Source organism: Diceros bicornis, chromosome 9 (genome assembly GCF_020826845.1).
Source record: "Diceros bicornis minor isolate mBicDic1 chromosome 9, mDicBic1.mat.cur, whole genome shotgun sequence".
Lineage (NCBI taxonomy): Eukaryota > Metazoa > Chordata > Mammalia > Perissodactyla > Rhinocerotidae > Diceros > Diceros bicornis.
The window spans coordinates 41515349-41535572 of NC_080748.1; the positions used below are offsets into that span (position 1 = coordinate 41515349).

The following is a 20224-nucleotide window of genomic DNA, read 5'->3' on the forward strand; positions in this document are numbered from 1 at the left end:
AGATAATATTCGTGCCCATCTCACGATGGTTGTGATTACTGAGATAATATATGTAAATATCTTAGGAAGTGCCTGATCTATAAACTGAGAGCTTAACAAATGTTAGCTATTATTATCATTATATTTAATTTCTTAAACTTGTTTACTCCCTCATTTTTTCCAAAGAAGTTTTTTTCACCAAAGCTATTCAAGTGAACAAGTAACAAATATAATTAAAACAAAGAGAATATTCACACTGGGTTCTGAATTCTGCCTGAAAGTTTTTATACAACACAGTTTATCACAGAGAACAAAGCTATACTTTGAAATCAGTTTTTCTGTCAGAAAGACAAAAAAGCTCAGAGGATGTAACTGAATGACTATAATGCACCCTGGCCAAGAAGCAAGGCTTTCACTTGCTCTTTAAAATAGATGCAAGTGAGCATTGTCCCTTCCATTTTAACATAGACTTTCCACCCCTAAATTGACTTTCTGAAATAGTTAGATAATTGTACACTTTTAAGTCACTTTGTCAGTGCTCTTGAACTGTGAAAGTAATTCAGTGTTGAACTCATAAAATACACTCTCCAAGGTCCAAGTTTAAGTGAGCATAGTGATTTGTTTCGTAACAATAGAGCCCAACTAAATTTAAAAACTCCTTTGTACTGGACAGTCCTTGAAGCTTTGAGCTGCCTTTCTTATCCATATCCCTTCTGAGCAAAGCAGCCAAGGGTGGTTTTTTGTGTGTATAATCTGCGATCACCACCCTACAACTGTCACGATCAAAACTCTCTGCTATTACCGCCATTCCTACCACACTGCTGCCATTGGCTCAATGATTCCCTCTATTGCTATCACAACCACCATCACTCTTACTACTATCATCACCATCACCGGCCTCTTACCATCACCACTAATGATAGATACGAATAAACCAAGCCCTTTACTTGTATTACTCCATTTAACCCTCAGAGCAACTCTAGATGTATCTATTTTAGAGACGGGGAAATCAAGGCACAGAGAACTGAAGAATAATTTTCGGCCTACGTTCATATATTTGGTGAATGGGAAAGCCAGAATGTAGATCAAAGTTTTAATAACTACAAGGCATGTGTTCTTTCCATGGCCAAATGCACTGTTTGGCACACAGTCAACGCTAAAAAAAAATATTTGTAGCATGAATGGATAAATAAAGTTGTCATGCTTTGGGTCATGCAACAACGGCAACAGCTCATGGGACAACTGGCGGGAGATGCTGCCCTACAGGACATTCTATACTTGATATTATCTAATTCATTCTGTAAATTCCTCTTGTGAGACAATGAGGCACATGGAGAGGGACACAAACAGTACAGGAACACTAAAATCAAGGTCCAGAAAGAAGGCAGTGGGTTAGAGCCATAAAGTCAAGAAAACCAGCGTAAACATAAGCCAAGAAGGTAAAAGCATTATATCTGCTAGCAATGACAACAGAAACAGGTAGAGGCAGAGACAGACAGAGGATACATCATTAGGATGGCACAGCACCCTTGATGCAATGGCAATATCCTGAACAGCAGTCTAGTTCTCCAAGTGGTTGACTGCGTAGCTACTGACACGCTTTCAAACCTTTTCTAGCTCCTCTTTCTCTAACCAAGAAGTGATCCTTTCCTTAGGAAACAATAGCCTTATCCATCTGGTCAAGATAGTAACTCATGAGTTGGATGTTTATTCCCCACATACAACCCCTTACCATGTTTGGTATTTTCTCTCTATCTTCAACTGCTTCAATTCTGGTCAAAGCCACCACCATCTCTTGTCTGGGTCGCTGCAGTTTCCTCCCAACTAGTCTCCAGCCAATCTACTCTCGCCTCTCCCAATCCATTCTCCACATAGCTGGCTCCCACCTAGCACCTAGCTCAGACTTACCAGTTCTCACTTAAAACCACTTCTTTGGGGAAGCTCACCTTCAGAGCAGGGCTGGTCCTCCTATTATTATGTCTTTTGTCACCCTCTACTTTTCTTTCTTAACACTTAGCACACTCACAATTACTTGTAAGTCTTTTTTCCTAGACTATCGGCTCCTTGACGACAATACTGTGTTTGTTTTGTTTAATCCTATACACCAAGTACAGTGCCTGGAACATAAGAAGTGTACAATAAATATTTGCTTAATAAACACTGCTGACTATTTCTTCACATAATACACCATCTGCAGTAACTGGAAGATCTCTGTTTTCTAAACCTAAAAAACTCTCAATATGTGAGCTGAAATGTGTTTACAAATATTTCACAATTAATAGAACTAGAATCCAGCCCACCTCCATCGAGGACTGACATGATTTATGCACTGTGCAGAGTGATCTGGGATGGGGAAGAGGTGGGAGTAGAGAGTTCATTCAGTATGCAAAGGGAAGCCACCAACAATTGTGAAGCAGTGGAATGACCTGATCAGATGTGTGTCTTAGGTAGAAAAATTGGGTGGCAGTGGATAGATTAAAGAGTGCTAAGACTCGAGGAAGGAAGAGCAGTTGGGGACATGTTCAAATACTATAGGCGAGAGGCTTTTTGATGGCAGAGCTAGCCACCCACACGGTCCCCTGACCTAGTTCTGGCTACTAAGACTTAAAAAGTCTGTTAAAGAACTTCTGAGAAAGATTTTCCTTCCTGAAAACAGAAACTCAAGAGAAGAACGCCCTTCCCCAGACCCAGATGTCTTTGGACATGGCTGTGCGCGGGTGTGATGCCAGTTATCTTGTAAGCTTGAGTCTGTGAGCCCAAGAACAGTAGCCATGGAAAGCAAAGAGGAAGGCTAAAAAGAATCCAAATCTTTGATGACATCATTACGCCCTGAATGAAAACTAGAAATAAGTTTTACTAAAAGAAAATACATATCAAAACCTTAAACCTCTGTTTATAACTTTACCTTTTTTCTTGTTCCTCTTCCTCTAATAAGATGTGACATCCTCAACTTTACTTTCGTAGTGCTTCTTCCACTCATCCATCTATATCAGTTAGGATGCTCCAACTTCAAGTGACAGATTGCTTATTAAAATGCCTTAAAGAAGAGGTGTATTTATTATCTAACTTATCAGGAAATCTAAGCATTTTTGTCTTTTTGAGGTGGCTGACTGGGGCCCTCAAGGAGCTGGCTGGGATTATGGAGAGCATGCAGTATCATTTTCTAGTATGTAACATACAGCTCAATTTTATAAGAAAGCTGTTTCTGGTGAACAAAAATAAGTATTCTACCCATCCAAAATAAAAATATTCCCAGCCAACTTCTGCATCTCGCAAATATAAGGAAGTAGGGAAACGAATGATGAGGGGGTAGTGCTGTAATAATTGTTTTTCTTTTAACCAAAACTTCTTATGAATTGAGATACTTACTATTCGTTAGCACGCAGAATGGATCCTATTTTTCCCCTTTATCTATCTACATGTGGCATATGGTTGTCTTCCTTTCTTTAATTCATCCAACATTTGTTACAGTTTTTACACAACCATCTATTATCTAGATGTTAATGAGAGCACAGCATTTTCTCTGCCCTCAAAGAATTATTCAGAATTCACCTCAAGAAGAAGTCACAAATTATCTGCTCAGCAAAGTTCCCAGCACATGGTAGGCAATCAAATATTTGTTTAATGCATCTGTTCTATAGCATTATATTTTTGAGGGTTCTAAAGAAACCTTGTGATGGTAAAACCTTCCAGATATGGCAGCTAATTAGAGGAGGGGATGAGGAAACAAATTACTAGAAGGCATAATTTTGGCCTTTGGAAGGTTCTTACTAAACACAAATCTCAGTCATTCATGTAAACCTCAATTACTTCATAATATTCCTGCTAAGCAACAAATCCACCTGTGCTTGAATCTTACGACCAATAAGGAGGTCATTCTGTCATAAGGGAAGTCAGCCTATCATTGTACTGTCCCGACTGTTAGAGTGTTCTTTAGAGTGAGACAAAAATCTGTTTCCCAGGGGCCCGGCCCTGTGGTGCAGCGGTTAAGTGTGCGCGCTCTGCTGCTGGCGGCCCGGGTTCGGGTCCCGGGCACACACTGACGCACCGCTTGTCAGGTCATGCTGTGGCGGCATCCCATATAAAGCAGAGGAAGATGGGCACAGATGTTAGCGCAGGGCCAGTCTTCCTTGGCAAAAAGAGGAGGAATGGCATGGATGTTAGCTCAGGGCGATCTTCCTCACAAAAAAAAAAAAAAAAATTCTGTTTCCCAGTTAACAGAGGAGAGGAAATTCCCATAGTTTGTCCCAATGATAGCACTTTAAGAAAGTAGTGGTGGTTTAATGGCATTAATAGTGACCTGGTGACGCCAGACCAGGTGTATCTTTGAACAAGTCCTATAAGCTCTCTGAAACTCATCTTCTCTTTCTCTAAGATGAGGATGATAATCTTCACCTGCCACATTTACTGTGCGAAGTAAATGAGACATGTAAGTAAAAGCACACAGTGCTTGCTTGCACATAAACATTTTTAAAAGTGTGCAAGATAATGACACCACCGAACACTTCTAAAGATTACCCTTTGCAAAAGGATGAGAATAAGTTTTAAAAAACATTTTAAAGTGGACCAGCCATATTAATGTCAATTACATTTAAAACCTTAATGCACCAATATGTCATTTAACAGATATCTTCAGTTATATATTAGAAACAGTTGGTTATGGACATATTAATCTTTTGATGAAAATTTTTATATTAAAATGCATAAATATTCATGATTCTATCTTTCTTACATTCCCAGGAATAATACTGGGCTTGGGCATCTAGGAAATGTTCATTCAAAAGAGATGATAATGAAGATGATGTCGACAACAAAAATACAGGTACCTTTCCTGAAGATGTGCTGTATGCCAGGCAACATACTAAACTCTTTACATCTGAATAGCTTCGAGTGCTCACAAAAACCATTACCATCTCCACTTACAAATATGAAACTGAACCTAAGCTAGCTTAAGTAACTCAAGAAAGGTCACACTATAAGTGGCTGAGGCTGGATTTGAAACCTGTTTATGTTTATACTCCCTCTATTAGGTTCCTTAATACATGAAATGAGTGGGTCTGATAGCGTTATTATAAAATATATTCATTCATTAAATTCTGTTTTAAATAAGATTAGATATCTACCAAGAGGGGAATACTTGACTATTTCACAGAGCACAATATCACATCAGCTCACCTTTATGATTACTGTGACTTCAGTGACAGGTGTCCATTAAAAAAATAAAAAGTAATAATAATAAAAAAATTCTAAATTTAATTTTTTCTTTAAAATTTTGTACACTGTGGCAACTATCAAAAAATGCGGCAGAAGCACAGAATGGTATATATCAAGGACGTATATTCTACCTTCAAAACATTGACAAAATGTGCTGAAAAGATCTGCAATGTAACAGCCTAGCAGAGTTATTTTAAATAGGAATCAAAATGTGGGACTGACAATGGCTAGTATAATTTTAGAAAAAAATAGAAAACCCAGTAAGTCAGCAATTACCTTAGAACTACTCTGAGTTTATGAAACAATTAAAAGAAATCTTATCATCATTAAAATGTTAAGAATTTATAATATATTGGTACAATGTTTTAATTTTCAATTTTTAATCTATATGCACTGACTTAAGCTGTAAGTACTTTAAGCATTTTTAAGTACTTTCTCAGGGGCCTACTTAACAGTCTGCACAGAGGGTGGCGACTGCATGGTACAGTTGCCTTCAGTGCCATCCAACGATCCACGGTGGCAGGAACTTGTAGCCTCTATCACTTTGTCTAGTTCCAAGTCTTGCCTTAATTTGTTACCCAACAGTCCACTCTTCCTGGTCCAACCAAGGCCAAGTGTGCAGTCTGACCATTTACCCAGACCCTTTGGGAAAAATCTTACTTTCTGACCATATGCCTATTATTAGGTTACAAATGAATATTATACGATAAAAATATTGTATTTATAGAACCAAAAAATCCCATGATTAGATGTTTTCAGTTACCTTCGTGAGACAACCATTGGTGACTTTTCCATGTAACCATAAACCCACCTCAACATTGCCACCATTAATTTGGTAGCAACCAAGAAAACTGTAGGTATAGGAGGATAAATCTTCCAAAGTGCTAGCTTTGGAGTTCCAAATGTGAAAAAAAAAAAACACTTATTAAAATGGGAAATCCTGTATGTCACTAATCATACTGAACTTTTTCTCTCTAATCATCTCTAAAGAGATTACTTAACACACGACATGGAATTTTAACAACAGAAAGAAAATCAATAGTTACGGAACTGGTATGGCCCAGGCACTAGCCAGGTCCTTTTATATATTAATTCATTTTTAGACTCATAATAACATTTCCTGGTTGGAACTGTTACTCCAGTTTACAGTGAGGAAATGGGCTAAAAGGTCAAGGTCATGCTGTTGACCACCTTCCTGACACGACGCTGCCTGAGATGAGGAAAAACTTATACTGAAATTTCCTCCCTTTAAAAAGAATATCAGAGAACATAAGCAAGACTAATAAGGTCCTAAACCTTTAGAGAAGGTACTATGGGACGTCCTTGTAATTACAAAGCTAAATTCTTCTTGTTTTGAAATCTATTTGAATAGCTCAAAAAGACAATCAAATCTGTTCAGCACTTGACAATCCATTCAAATTTTCAGAAACAATGATAGTGTTTTATTCCAGCAAAGGCATTATAAGTTATAAATACCAAAGTGTTACTGGCCTAAATAAAACAGACTACCTAATCCTACTCATAGCTACTGAATGTGAACTGTTTAATGAATTAGCTTACCGTGATGTGCCTGCTAAGATGATCCTAGGCAGAAAGGGGATTGCCATAAGCAAGTTTCCAAAGTCAAATGATAATGTCTTCTAATAACATCTCAAAAACAAACACTTACAGGGGCTGGCCCCGTGGCATAGTGGTTAAGTGCACACGCTCTGCTGCTGGTGGTCCGGGTTCGGATCCCAGGCGTGCACCGACGTACCGCTCATCAGGCCATGCTGTGGCGGCATCCCATATAAAGTAGAGGAAGATGGGCACAGATGTTAGCTCAGGGCCAGTCTTCCTCACACACACAAAAAAACCAAACACTTACATTAATGCACATACTGTATAGTATGTGTAACTGAGACATTTTTGATAGTGAAATGCTGAGCAAGGCAGAAAAAAGTAATACTTTTTATTTTTTTAATTAATTAAATTTTTTTTGAGGAAGAATAGCCCTGAGCTAACATCCGATGCCAATCCTCCTCTTTTTGCTGAGGAAGATTGGCCCTGGGCTAACATCTGTGCCCATCTTCCTCTACTTTATATGGTATGCTGCCACAGCATGGCTTGACAAGCAGTGCATCGGTGTGCGCCCGGGATCCGAACCTGCAAACCCTGGGCCTCCGAAGCCGAGCACGCACACTTAACTGCTGCTCCACCAGGCCAGCCCCCCCAAAAGTAATACTTTTTTTAAAAAAGTAATTATTATTTGTTAAATCCTTTTGGTAGGCTGTATTCCAACACAGTAATATTTTGAGTTGGTTTTCAATTATCAAAAAGATTAGAGAAGAAATGAAACCGTTATAGTGAAGAGATATCTGCACTCCTATGTTTCACTACAGCATTATTCACAATAGCCAAGGTATGGAAACAATATAAGTGTCCATCAATAGACCAACGTATCAAGAAAATAATGTGATATACATATATATGTGTATATATGTAATGGAATATTATTCAGCCTTAAAAAAGAGGGAAATCCTGCCATTTGTGACAACATGGATGAACCTGGAGGACATCTGCTAAGTGAAATAAGCCAGACAGACAAAGACAAATACTGCATGTTAACACTTATATGTGGGATCTAAAAACAAAGAAAGAAAAGAAATCAAACTCATAAAAACAGAGAGTAGAAAAGTGATTGCCAGGGTCTGGGGGGTGAGGGAAATAAGGAGATGTTGGTGAAAGGTTACAAACTTTCAGCTATAAGATGAATAAGGTCTGAGGATCTAATGTATAACATGGTGACTATATAGTTGATAACATTGTATTGTATAATTGAAATTTGCTAAGAGACTAAATCTTAAATGTTCTTGGCAAAAAAAAAGGGTTAATATGTGAGGAGATGGATGTACTAATTAACTTAATAGGAGCAATTCTGTCACAATGTATACGTATATCAAATCATCATGCTGTACACTTTAAATATCTTACAATTTTGTCAATTAAACCTCAATAAAGCTGAAAAAAGATTAGAAAATAGTTTTTCATATATTTTATTAAGGTTTCTGTGAGAAGTAAAAGATACTTCACATTCATATATTTCAGTGACAGTGCCACCTAAAAAAAAAGCTTTTTTCCCCTCAACTCTACTGGTAATTCATAGAAAATATATTCAGAATCCAACCCTGAAATAAGTAGACTGTAATGACTACTGAGAGTCCATTTCTCTCCTTGAGATTTAGTTCAAAGTCTGCTTCTGATAAGGAAATGCATCTTTCTAAAAAGCCCTCACAATTTTCTTTAGCACAAAAAAACAGACTGCTCTTTTTCTGTGACACCTCATATAATGCCTGCCTTCCAGAATATTTCTTTCCCTTGAAATTAAGCCATAAAATAAAATGTCTTGCTTGAAAAACAGTGTATTAGTGAAGTGAGACATGTACTTGTATAATTTGAGCTGAATTGCAGCATGTATAAAGAACCACATTTTTACTCAGGGAAGATATCTATCAAATACGATATTTAATATCGGTTCTGTTTCATATTTCCAGGTAAAACTTTAGTTAACAAATAAGACATTATGATTTAACGAAGACTCAATTAACTTGCAAGCTATGATACATAAAGTTATGAAGAAAGGTTGGCCCTAGGCAAAAAGGTGAAATAAGTGAACTGCCTTTGGCTGCTGTTGGCCCTGGTGACATTCCATTCCAGGCAATACTTTCTCTCAAGCTGCTCATGGCCTATCTACTCCAGGCATTTCTTTCACATGAAGTTCCCTGTGATCTGTACTTTTCTCTAAATCTCCTCTTCTTGGTGTCGGAGAAAACTCTTTATAGAGCCATGCCTTTCAGCTCTTGTTGACTTCTTTCTCTCCTCAAAATATAGAAATGACAGATGGCACTCTAGTAGCCAAATTGGACCAAGAGGCAGCCGTAAGATTAGAAGCTAAAGAATAAAGATGGTAGCATAAAGACAGAAGGAGACAATCGCTCATCTTCATCTTTTCCAACCTGGGCCTGGCAGAATGGCTCCCACAAAGAAGGATGATGGGAAGAAGTCTGCCATCAATGAGGTGGTGACCAGAGAATACATCATCAACATTCACAAGCACATCCATGGAATGGGCTTCAAAAACCATGCCCCACAGGCACTCAAAGAGATTGGAAATTTGCCATGAAGAAGATGGGAACTCTAGAAGCAGGCATTGACACCAGGCTCAACAAGGATGTCTGGGCCAAAGGAATAAGGAATGCCCCATACCATATCCATATGTGGTTGTCCAGAAAATGTAATGAGGATGAAGATTCACCAAACAAGCTCTTTATGTTGGTTACCTACGTACCTGTCAACACCTTCAAAAAATCTACAGTCAGTGTGGATGAGAACTAACCACTGATTTTCAAATAAAGTTATAAACTGCAAACAAAAAAGACAGAAAGAGGCCAAGTCCCTGATGACACGGTGGAACTTCCATATGAGCATCAGACTGACATCTTCAAACGTCTCTGGTTAAGTGAAGTATTTAAGTCAATGAGACTTGACTTTTCTCCTTTATGCACTTGAAGTAATCCTAGCCAATATGCATTTTTCCTGGGGAAGAGAAACTGGCTGGTTGGAGCGATTTTTCACTGTATTTTCTTTTGAAATGCTCAATTTGAACCACGTGAATGTACTACTTAGTCAAAATTAAATTAAAATCTAAAAATTCTAAAAAATTAACAAAATACTATGTTTGAAATATTAGAAATTGCTATTGTTCAAAAAGAAATATTAGAAATTGCTATTTAAGCTTATTTTATGAAAAAAATTCCCAAAATATGGCCCTAAAATATTTATTTTAATAAATATAGGGAATGGGATAAAACGTCAATCGTTTGTTCCGCAGAACTTTGAAGTACATCAGGGCAAGAACCATTGTGTTCACTTTTGTAACAAGAGCAACTAGTCAGGGGTTCCGCAGGTGGTCCGTGCTTGAAAAAGTTGGCTGAATGAATAAAATGCCATAAAATACATCACCTTTGCAAGTGCTCTCCTCTGTATGTGCCTAACAGTTATCTACAAAATTGAATATATGAGGAAGACTTTAGGCAAACACAGAGGAAAAAGATTATCCTTTTTGAGTAGAAGCTTAGCAGAACACACTTATTGATAGTTATTTAAGCTAGGAAGCAAACATTATAAGCCCATTTATTTATCTGCCCCAATAACTCATTTTCCTCTGCACGTAATCACTGACTGTCTAGCATATGTAATAATCTGCAAGTGAAATGTAAAAAAGAATTTATGTGGGGTGGGGCATAGAATTGCTATTAAAAAAGTATTGCAGGAACTTAGCCCTAATTCTCATGATTTTTATTTTTCTAATATATTTATTTTATTAATGCAATCCAAAAGAACACAACCTGCTAAATGTACACTTGACTAAATTTTATACTGAAAAATTCCACAAATAACTCTCTAAACATTACATAAATCAAGAATTTTGATTTATATTTTACATTTCTAACACATCTTTTTTTGGTTCTATTAAAAAAAAAAAAAATCACCCATCTTCCCAAAAGGGATTGTTAACAATTATAACCAGCTTATGTGAAAATTTGAGTAGAGAAGCTCAAATGGAAATTGCAAGTAAGGCCTTTTTACTGAGCAAATCCATGAAATTTTCAAAAGATTGATAGGAATGTGTAACTTACTTTGTCAGTTTCATTTTTCATGTCTCAGTAATAAATGTTATTTTGATAAATAAAGATGATTTTTATTGAATTTATTGCACTGTGATTTTTATACAACTATGGTTCCTCAAGTAATATAAAAGGAGGAACCATACTTCAGTACTCAAGCTGTTAACTCATGTTTCTTTTAAATTTATTTGTCAATATTTCCACATCTGTATAAGAACTAGGTGAATTGATGATGTGGGTTTCTCCATGTCCTACAAAATGAAAATCCCAAGGAATGATTGGGTGTAATAGCCCTATAAATATTTCTGGACTATCACTAATTCTACCCTATTTGCCTCTCCCCATTGCCCTATGAACTTTTTCACTTTGCATCCATCTGACAAAACAATGGTAATGACAGTGGAAAAAAAGGCTGTGCCATAAACGAAACTTGAGTGGATTTGAGTACGCCCCACTTGGCATCAATCCAGACATAATAGTAGGTCAAAGAGGGAAGGAATTCCAGTCCCATCAGGTTTGCTTGTGTCTGGAGGAACCAAAGCAGAACCAACCAAGGTAGATTAGATCCGAGATCAGTTTTGAGCACCATCAAAGGAAGGGCCAGAATGATCCTGGCTGCTTGTGTCGTTTCCGGAGTCGGGCTTCATCTGACAGCAAAAGGTTCTGAATAAAGATACAGTCATAAAAAGAAGCTTTCACATTTGATATAAAACTATTGTCAAAACGTTGTCGATAAGACATCTAATTATCCCTGTCAGAGATTCTATGTTCAAAGCCCTAGGAATTCAAGGCCAGAAAAAAAGCTTTCCATTGTTCAAGAATTGGTATATTGACCTTATGGATGGAAATAATAATGATCTAACTTACAGAAGGTCCTCAGAAACATTTTCCAAAGGGGTCTGAGATCCTTATGACATGGCCTTTATTGATTTTTCCCTTTTGTTGGGGGCAGACAAATTAATAAGATGTGACTATTACTTGTAAACGAGGTTATGTGTCCTGGTTACAGTGGAGCGACAGTCAACACCCATTTTAACCACCTACTAGAATGCCTTGCTGTATTGTACTGGCTGGAAAGCTAAAAACCACATCAAAGATCCTCTTGCAGTTGGATGTGATTGGGTTTGGCCAGTCTCCAAATCGCTCAAGGTTAGAAAGTGGGAAGTAAGGTAGAGGCCATGCTGGTTTTGCTCACAAATGTGACCCTGCAAGTATTTGGCTTTCTCTTGTAGCATCAGCTGAGTTTCCAATGTCTGGTCACTAGCTTTGTGGATGTCGAAAGGCAGGAAGATGGGTATCTGTTGTGCTAGCGTAGCCTCTAACAGGCGCTGCACGGTTTTGTAGCTGGCAGGAATGGCGGTAGCTTCCTGATCATGGGGTCTTCCTGTCAGGGAGTGGCAGTGAGGTTCTGGGGCCAGCAGCTGAAGCAGCAGTTTCCCAATTCAGCAGGCAGTTTTTGTTTCATAGAGGAGGGAGCAATCGCCTTCGTGACCTGTGTCACAGCTTCTGATGTTCATCAAAGCTCAATCTAGATGGTTCCTTCAACCCTCTCAATGATACTGTAATCCATTTTAATGTGCCTTACAAATACTTCCTGCTTAAACTGGATTCTAGTCTTTGCAGCTGACCCCTAATCTATACATATGCCAGCACATACATACATACCTCCTCCAAGAAGAGGGTTTCCAATTCGTAGCGGAGAGGAAGATCAACACAGGGTTTAAAGGTCCACAGGGAACAGAGCACTCCAAAATACTGCTCAGGGACTAATGGTTGCTAACTCTGCTTTCCCTCACTCAGAATGAAGATTTGTTCTTGGTGACGCTGAGATGTGTTTACAGAGCAGGCGAGACCAATGTTTAAATTATTCCCTTGACTCTAAGTGTCCAGATTATAAGTACTTCCAAAATAATATCCAAGATTTAAAACTCTAAGTATAAAAGAACTGCAGTCTTAAGAACTAAGCTTCTCCAAGTCAATGAGACCCTACTTTCTGGGAACAGTGTCTTGGCAGCTGCAGGCCGCCAATAGTTCCTGGAGGCAATGGGGTTCTGAGATGCTACATCCACTCCTGCTGTGCAGCCATCTACCTTCCCATAAAATGCTATGTCTCTGGCAATTTCAACTGGAAACTTAATTGAACTATACTGTGCGTGTGTGTGTGTGTGTGTGTGTGTGTGTGTGTGTGTGTGTGGTCTTTTCTCACCAATCCATAGTTCACTTGAAATATCTTGATAAAAGTTTTTTTTGTTGTTGTTATTATGTGCTGTCTAAAGATTCTTTGGTTAAGTGTCTCTTTGCCAGAAAATAATGGTCTATCTATCCTCATCAATGTCTCAACAAAAGTTAGAAGAAAAAAAAGACGATGATTGTCACTGTGGGCCTTCAGTTTTTGTGATAAAAGGGCAGTCTCCTCTTAGGGTTCATGAGGCTTACCTGCAGGCTGTGGGTAGGGTTGCCAGATTTAGCACAACAAAATAAAAAATAAGGACACTTAGTTAAATTTGAATTTCAGATAAATAATGAATAATTTTTTAGTATAAGTATGTCCCATGCAATATTGAGGACATATTTAAATTTAAAAAGTATTTATGGGATATCCTGACATTAAAAAAGTATAGATTGTTTATCTGGAAATCAAATTGAACAAACCATCCTATGTTTCATGTGGCAGTCCTAGTTGTGGAAAGCCTCTTGTATGCACGACCACTGCAGAGTGATCCTACTCTACAGAAGCTTAGGGGTCCGACATTGTCTAAGGATTTAAGACACCTATCTTCAGACAGCAGGAAAGAGCTAACTGTGGGCAATTTACGGCATTTTAAATAATGGTGAATAAAGGGTAATAGAAACTCCTAATTGCCCTCAGACTCTTGGTATTTCCTGGGTTTTGTTTCCTTGAACCTAGATTCACGTATGTTCTTGCCCAGGAGAAGCAGCCCAAGTTTTGGCATTTTGTACCCTTGGCTGTCAGGAAGCTCAAAAATAAATCACAGTATTGACTTTTCAGTTTCTCTTCGTCCTTTAAATAGACAAGCCACCTCAAATTCTTTTAGAAAAGAGATGGGCAAACAAATATTTGTTGAATGAAATGAGCTGGCTTCCTCTATGGTAGTCATGAATAGTCAGGGAAAGAAACAGTTCTAGAAATTACACACAATAGAAGTCACCTTCCTAACTTTTCCACCTGTGAGGAATAAGATATTATTATTGTGTTTATTTTAACAGTTATATAAATTAGAAATTTGGCTATACAAGTTTAAAAACAGTGTAGTACCCTGCGCTATTGTTGCTGTGACGAATCTATGGCCCAGAGCAGAAAAGCTATTCTGGAGTTTCAACTTTTATTTACTAAGGCATGTCCTCTTTAACACAGAGGAGAGAGCAGTATCAAGCAATTTAGCATTTTTATTTGTTAAAAGTGTTTTATTGCTCAAGTATGAAGAGTGAAAATGTAGCTAAACTTTGAAATGTAATATATATCTGGAAAATAAAATAATTTGCAGCACAGTTAAGTTTTGCTCAAGTCTGGAGAGAGAACATGAAAAATTCTCAGACTAGCAATTTGCTGACTAGAAAATCACTATATTTTCAATCAGCCTAATACGGCAGTTGTTTTTCATATGCAAAGAAAGGCTAAGGAAGACTTAGAGTATGTAGATATTTGGCATAGCTTGGCAAAATTTAGCTGCTAGTTTCTTCTTATCTTTGTTATATGTGTTCCATATGGGACTTATTATTACCAACGAGAAGAAATAATAGAACAAACAGAAGCAAAAGGAAAAGTCCAGACTGGCATGCATTAACTGCTTGTCAACTGTGGTTTTCCTAATGAATTGCCCTGTTGCTCTGTATCTCACTGATTACAGTACAACAGCTTTCATTAGTCACTGCAAATAAGACTTAGTGCCACCTTATTTACATTCTATTGCAAATAATTAGCATTTCATATTAGAATCGTCCAAGGCACTTCTGAACTTACAGCAAGACTATTTGACATCATCCAATACTTGATTCCATCCTGAACAAGCTTGGAAACAGATTCTGTGCTTTTTAGTTACAACAGGGTCACCAATGAATTCTACTATGGCTTAAATTTCTGCCAATACTGAAGCTGGGGATATCAAAACGCTGCAGTAATTAGACCTTGCAAGCCTGACTTCCCTGGTGGTAGAAGTGTCACAGAAGGGGAGAAATTGATATTCAAAGTTTATAATAACTCAAACCTCTACAATTATTGCTAGAAGATGAACGCTACCATTTTAGACGGCAGAAAGCAACTTAAGAAAAAGACTTATTACGAAGGTAAAAGACGGGAAGAAAAATAGCATCATATGCCTTGATGACCAATGCCTTTTCTCTGCTAAAAATTTATAATTACTTATTAAAACTCAAACTTGATTATTAAATTGGTGAGAAAGTATTTCTTTTGAAAATGTAGCTGCCATATTTAACAGATTGTAAAGCCTATTCTATTACATAAAATAGAACTTCACTTTACAAGCATATTATTCTAGAACTAAAGATATAGATTTGCATATATTATTGCATATAACCAAATTTATAGAAAGCATTTTGTACAAAACCAGTTATTTCCATCCGTATATAAATAATATGTGTATGTATACCTACACATGTATAAACATATGCAATTCTTTTTTTTTATTGATGTTTTAATGGTTTCTAACATTGTGAAATTTTGGGTTGTACATTTTTGTTTGTCCATCACCCCATATATGACTCCCTTCACCCCTTGTGCCCACCCCCCACCCCCCCACCCCCACTGCCCGGGTAACCACAGTCCAGTTTTCTCTGTCCATGTGTTGGTTTATATTCCACATATGAGTGAGATCATACAGTGTTTGTCTTTCTCTTTCTGGCTTATTTCACTTAACATAATACGCTCCAGGCCCATCCATGTTGTTGCAAATGGGACGATTTTGTCTTTTTTTATGGCTGAGTAGTATTCCATTGTATATATATACCACATTTTCTTAATCCAATCGTCAGTCGAGGGACACTTAGGTTGCTTCCACTTCTTGGCTATGGTGAATAATGCTGCAATGAACATAGGGGTGCATAAGCCTCTTTGGATTGTTGATTTCAGGTGCGTTGGATAGATTCCCAGTAGTGGGATGGCTGGATCATAGGGCATCTCTATTTTTAATTCTTTGAGGAATCTCCATACCGTTTTCCATAGAGGCTGCACCAATTTAACATATGCAATTCTTTATATGTAACTGATGTTTTCTCCAGTATGCACACACAGTAAAACAGGAATCAATGAATCAAATAATTCTGAATTTGTGTGAATGTTATTCAGAGATAGAACTAGTTAATCTGAACACAACACCTCGTGATAGGGTAACCATCAGCCCCAAGCAACGGCTGGGTCCACATACCTGCTCTCATTTCTCTGACCTTTCCATCGCTGGCTCTGTGTGACGTGTATAGCTCCTGATACCTACTTCAGGGTCTCAGGAGATAACTGAGCTTCCTGGTCCAGTTAACCAACTCAGAAATACCCAACCCTTCACATATTTCTTCCCTTTCCATTAAGTCACAGGTCCAGCCTGAGAGGCTCCAGGTGGCTGATTTAGCGGCCCCTCACTCATAAGAGGGGTGATCTGCTGGACTCTTCCTGTCTCAGTATTTCAGTTTTCAACTAATGATCTAACTGTCCTCAGCAGACATTTGAGAAAACAGGCAAGTGAGTGTTAAAATGCAATATTATAAACCGGCAAATGGGTGTTAAAGTGCAATATAATAATAAAAAAATTATCCCTAGTTGCAAAGAAGTAAATATAAACACATTAAAAGTAACTCTCTAAGATTGTTGGCTAAAAGCTCCCAGTGAATGTAGGAGAGATTAGAGGTTAGAAGTCAATGATGAGGGCCGACCCCATGGCCTAGCGGTTAAGTGCGCGCGCTCTGCTGCTGGTGGCCCGGATTCGGATCCCACGCGCGCACCGACGCACCGCTTCTCCGGCCATGCTGAGGCTGCGTCCCATGCACAGCAACTGGAAGGATGTGCATCTATGACACACAACTATCTACTGGGGCTTTGGGGGGAAAAAATAAATAAATAAAATTAAAAAAAAAAATCAATGATGATAAAATATACTCAGTTGATAAAGGCCTCTCGCACAAACTACCTTTTCTATAAAAAGATTGAAGACTGTCAAAGAAATAGAGTCTCTTTTTTACATTAAATGTTTTATTTCTTACCATGTCTCTCAATGCGGGCAGTGAATTAGTTCTATCTGAAGAAACCTCTTCAAAAACAAAGCAAATCTCTGTGGATTTCTTGCAAGGTCACTGTGATCTGCAGTAACAGAGAGGAGTTTATTTTCCCCTGGCAACAGCTGGCGGTCAAATTCAGAATATAGTTCCCAAGGGATATAGATTATTGTTTAGGAAACTGGGATGATAATTAGGTCCTAGGTCCATGAGGTCACGTAAAGCATAGTAAACAATTATTTGATATCCAGGGAAGAAATCTGTTAGAACTTGTCTGTGCTGATACAGTCTGCCTCCTTCCCAAATGTCTGCCTAAAATGAATCAGGGAATTTGGAAACTCTCTCCCCCAGGAGTCCTTACCGTCATCCATTCATCTTTCTCAAGTAAAGAATACATGAGGACAAATGCATGAGTTTGAATCCCACCTCTGCCATTTACTAGCTATTTAACCTTGAGCAAATTATTGAAACTTTCTGTGCCTAAAGTTTCTCATCTATGTATATATAGGTAGGTATAAATGGCATTTAGGTTTTATATATAAAGGTTATATACATACCTATTAATTACGGGATTTTTGTGATGAAAGCATGAGTTAGTACAGAGAAGGGCAAAACACTGCCTAGCTATAGTAGGACCTACATTAATGATGGCTGTTATTTCTATTGTTAGGAAGATGTGATGTAGAGAAAATAAACCATTGTGAACTTGTGAATTTAAAAAAGGAATTTCTTGTCTAGTCTGTTATTCAAGAGGCCTTGTGTGGCCTTACCAGCCAGCCTTGCACCATACATATAATCTGACATGCAGCCCTAATGCCCGCATTGTGGTCTCCCATACTCTTCTCCATTAAAGAAAGCGAGTGTCTGTGGAGGGTAATTGATTCCAAGTTCTGCAGCAGGGGAAAAAATAGTCAAAATGAGCCTGGGACATCTTGTTACCAAACTGTAAGGACATATTAGAAAATATTTGAGGTGGTTTTTAAAGGACCCAGAAACCTGAAGAGAGTTCTTACTGGACAAGTCTGATAATCTGGCCATCAAAAATAGAAGAGAAATTAGTTCTCGTGAGTTGAAATATACTCTCCCACTTTCTTGTTTGTCACTTCATATTTTAATATCTGGTAACAGCTAGATCCTCACTGGTTTTTCTTATGTTTTATACTTTTCCTAATTTTTGCTTGTTTGTTACCCTATTTGAATTTTAGAATTTGCTTATCTATTTCTAAGAAAAATTCTGTAGGTAATTTTATTGTAAATGACAATGTTGACTGATAACTTTATGAATAAAGATTTCCTAGAAATAATTAAGAAAAAGACAAATAACACAATAAAAATGGGAAAAGGATATAAAGAGATATATATAAAAAAGAAGAACTTAGAATAAAATGTGAGCTCTGGAACCTGACTATTGGGATTTGAGGCCATTCCTCCTCATACTAGCTGTTGTCACATTGGCAAGTTACTTAATCTCTTTGAACCTTACTTTTGCCATTTATAAGTCATAGATATTACCACCTACTTCACAGGGATGTTATGATGATCAAATGAGATACACATATAAAACACTTTGCACAGTTCCCCATGCCTAGTAAGTGCTCAATAAAAATTAGATAGTGTTATTGCTGTCAGCATAAAATCTAAACTCCTTACCTTACCCACAAAGACCACTGTCTTCCATCCCACCCTACCTAACTTCTCCATTCACTCACCTTTGCCATTCATTCATCACTTTCTCATCAACATCACTCTTCTGTTGGTTCCTCTAACAAGCCCAGATCTTTACTGACCCTGTGCTTTCACTATTGCTTCTTCCTAGCTCTTTTATTAGCAAGGACCTCTTAGGGCCCCCCCTTCACTTTGTAGCTCAAATGTCACTGTCTAAGAAAGGCTTCCGACAATTATCACATCTTCTCCTTTATTTCCTTCACAGCATTTATAATAAGCTGTTATTTCATTTATTTATTTACTTGTGGTGCAAGAGAAGGTGGACCTTGTAAGGAATCGCTAGAGTCCCAGCATCTCCAATAGATGTTCCTGGGAGCTGCACAATGAACATCTATTGAGTGAATGTCTCAGCATTAAACTATAAAACACAGATGAAGAAACTGTAGGTTTTACGTCCAACAGCAAATCATATTTTGAGCTTAAATGTTTAACTCTGATAAATGTCTCACAAAGTTCAAAAGAAAATCAAATCATACAATTATAGCAAGAAAGAATATTTGGAATGCTGAGACAAGCAACAGTACAACAAAAAAAGTGAATGCCATTTTGATAAATATTAAGCAATCTAATTAGACAGCCACCATACCTACTTCTGGATAACATGTTTGACCTGCAAATTGTGCCTTCACACAGTAGAGGCAGCTCTGTAATTACACCAATCACCACTGTTAAAAAGCTTAGAAAGAGAATGAACCAGTAAATTAACGTAAAAGACATAATTGCCATATTCGAAGATCAGTCAAGGCTGCTTGTTATCAATAGGCCAATACAGTTACTAAAAAAAAAAAAAAAGGAAAACAGCAAGAAGAACCAAAAAGTCAGGTTATTTAGCTTCTCATAGCTAAAGTGAAAATGTTTGTACGTAAATTTAGACAGATTTCTAGCTTATTTTCCGCTGGTTTCACTTGAATTTGAAGATATTTAACATCTAGATGTTCTCTACTGATCATCTGTCACAATCCTGGTGTCTGTGTCACTGAAAATATTTAAAAGCCTGTTATTATGAGAACCAAGGCACTGTGCTAAACTATGTTGAACCTTTGTGGGAGATTAGTTTAATTCAGAACCATAACATCATAATGTTCTTTATACAGCCAAAGTGAGTTAACAAACTCCAACTTGGACCATCATTGTTCTGTAAAATTTGATTTGTCATGTTTTCTTATCTGTACAGAACGCTATTAAAACATCTTCTCCAAAAGGTCCTTTTCTGAAAATAGTTTACTTTTCTCCACTCCTTCAAAATACAGTTCAAATAATATTTTGTTCATAAAGTCTTTTTAGTCTATCCATATTCTTATTACTATAATCTAAGTATTTATTTACAATTCTATTTATTATCAGTTGGTATTAAGGGGGTTGGTTGTTAATGATGTAATATATTTAATTGTTTGTCCTCT

At 37.5% G+C, this 20224-nt stretch overlaps 1 protein-coding gene and 1 pseudogene across 1 annotated transcript in view; one reads left to right on the forward strand and one right to left on the reverse strand.

Annotated features, from left to right (window-relative positions):
- DIAPH3 (diaphanous related formin 3) overlaps positions 1-20224 on the reverse strand; it is a 486334-nt gene that overhangs the window by 55359 nt on the left and 410751 nt on the right. The window lies entirely within an intron of this gene.
- On the forward strand, positions 4741-9855 carry LOC131410250 (large ribosomal subunit protein eL31-like; annotated as a pseudogene).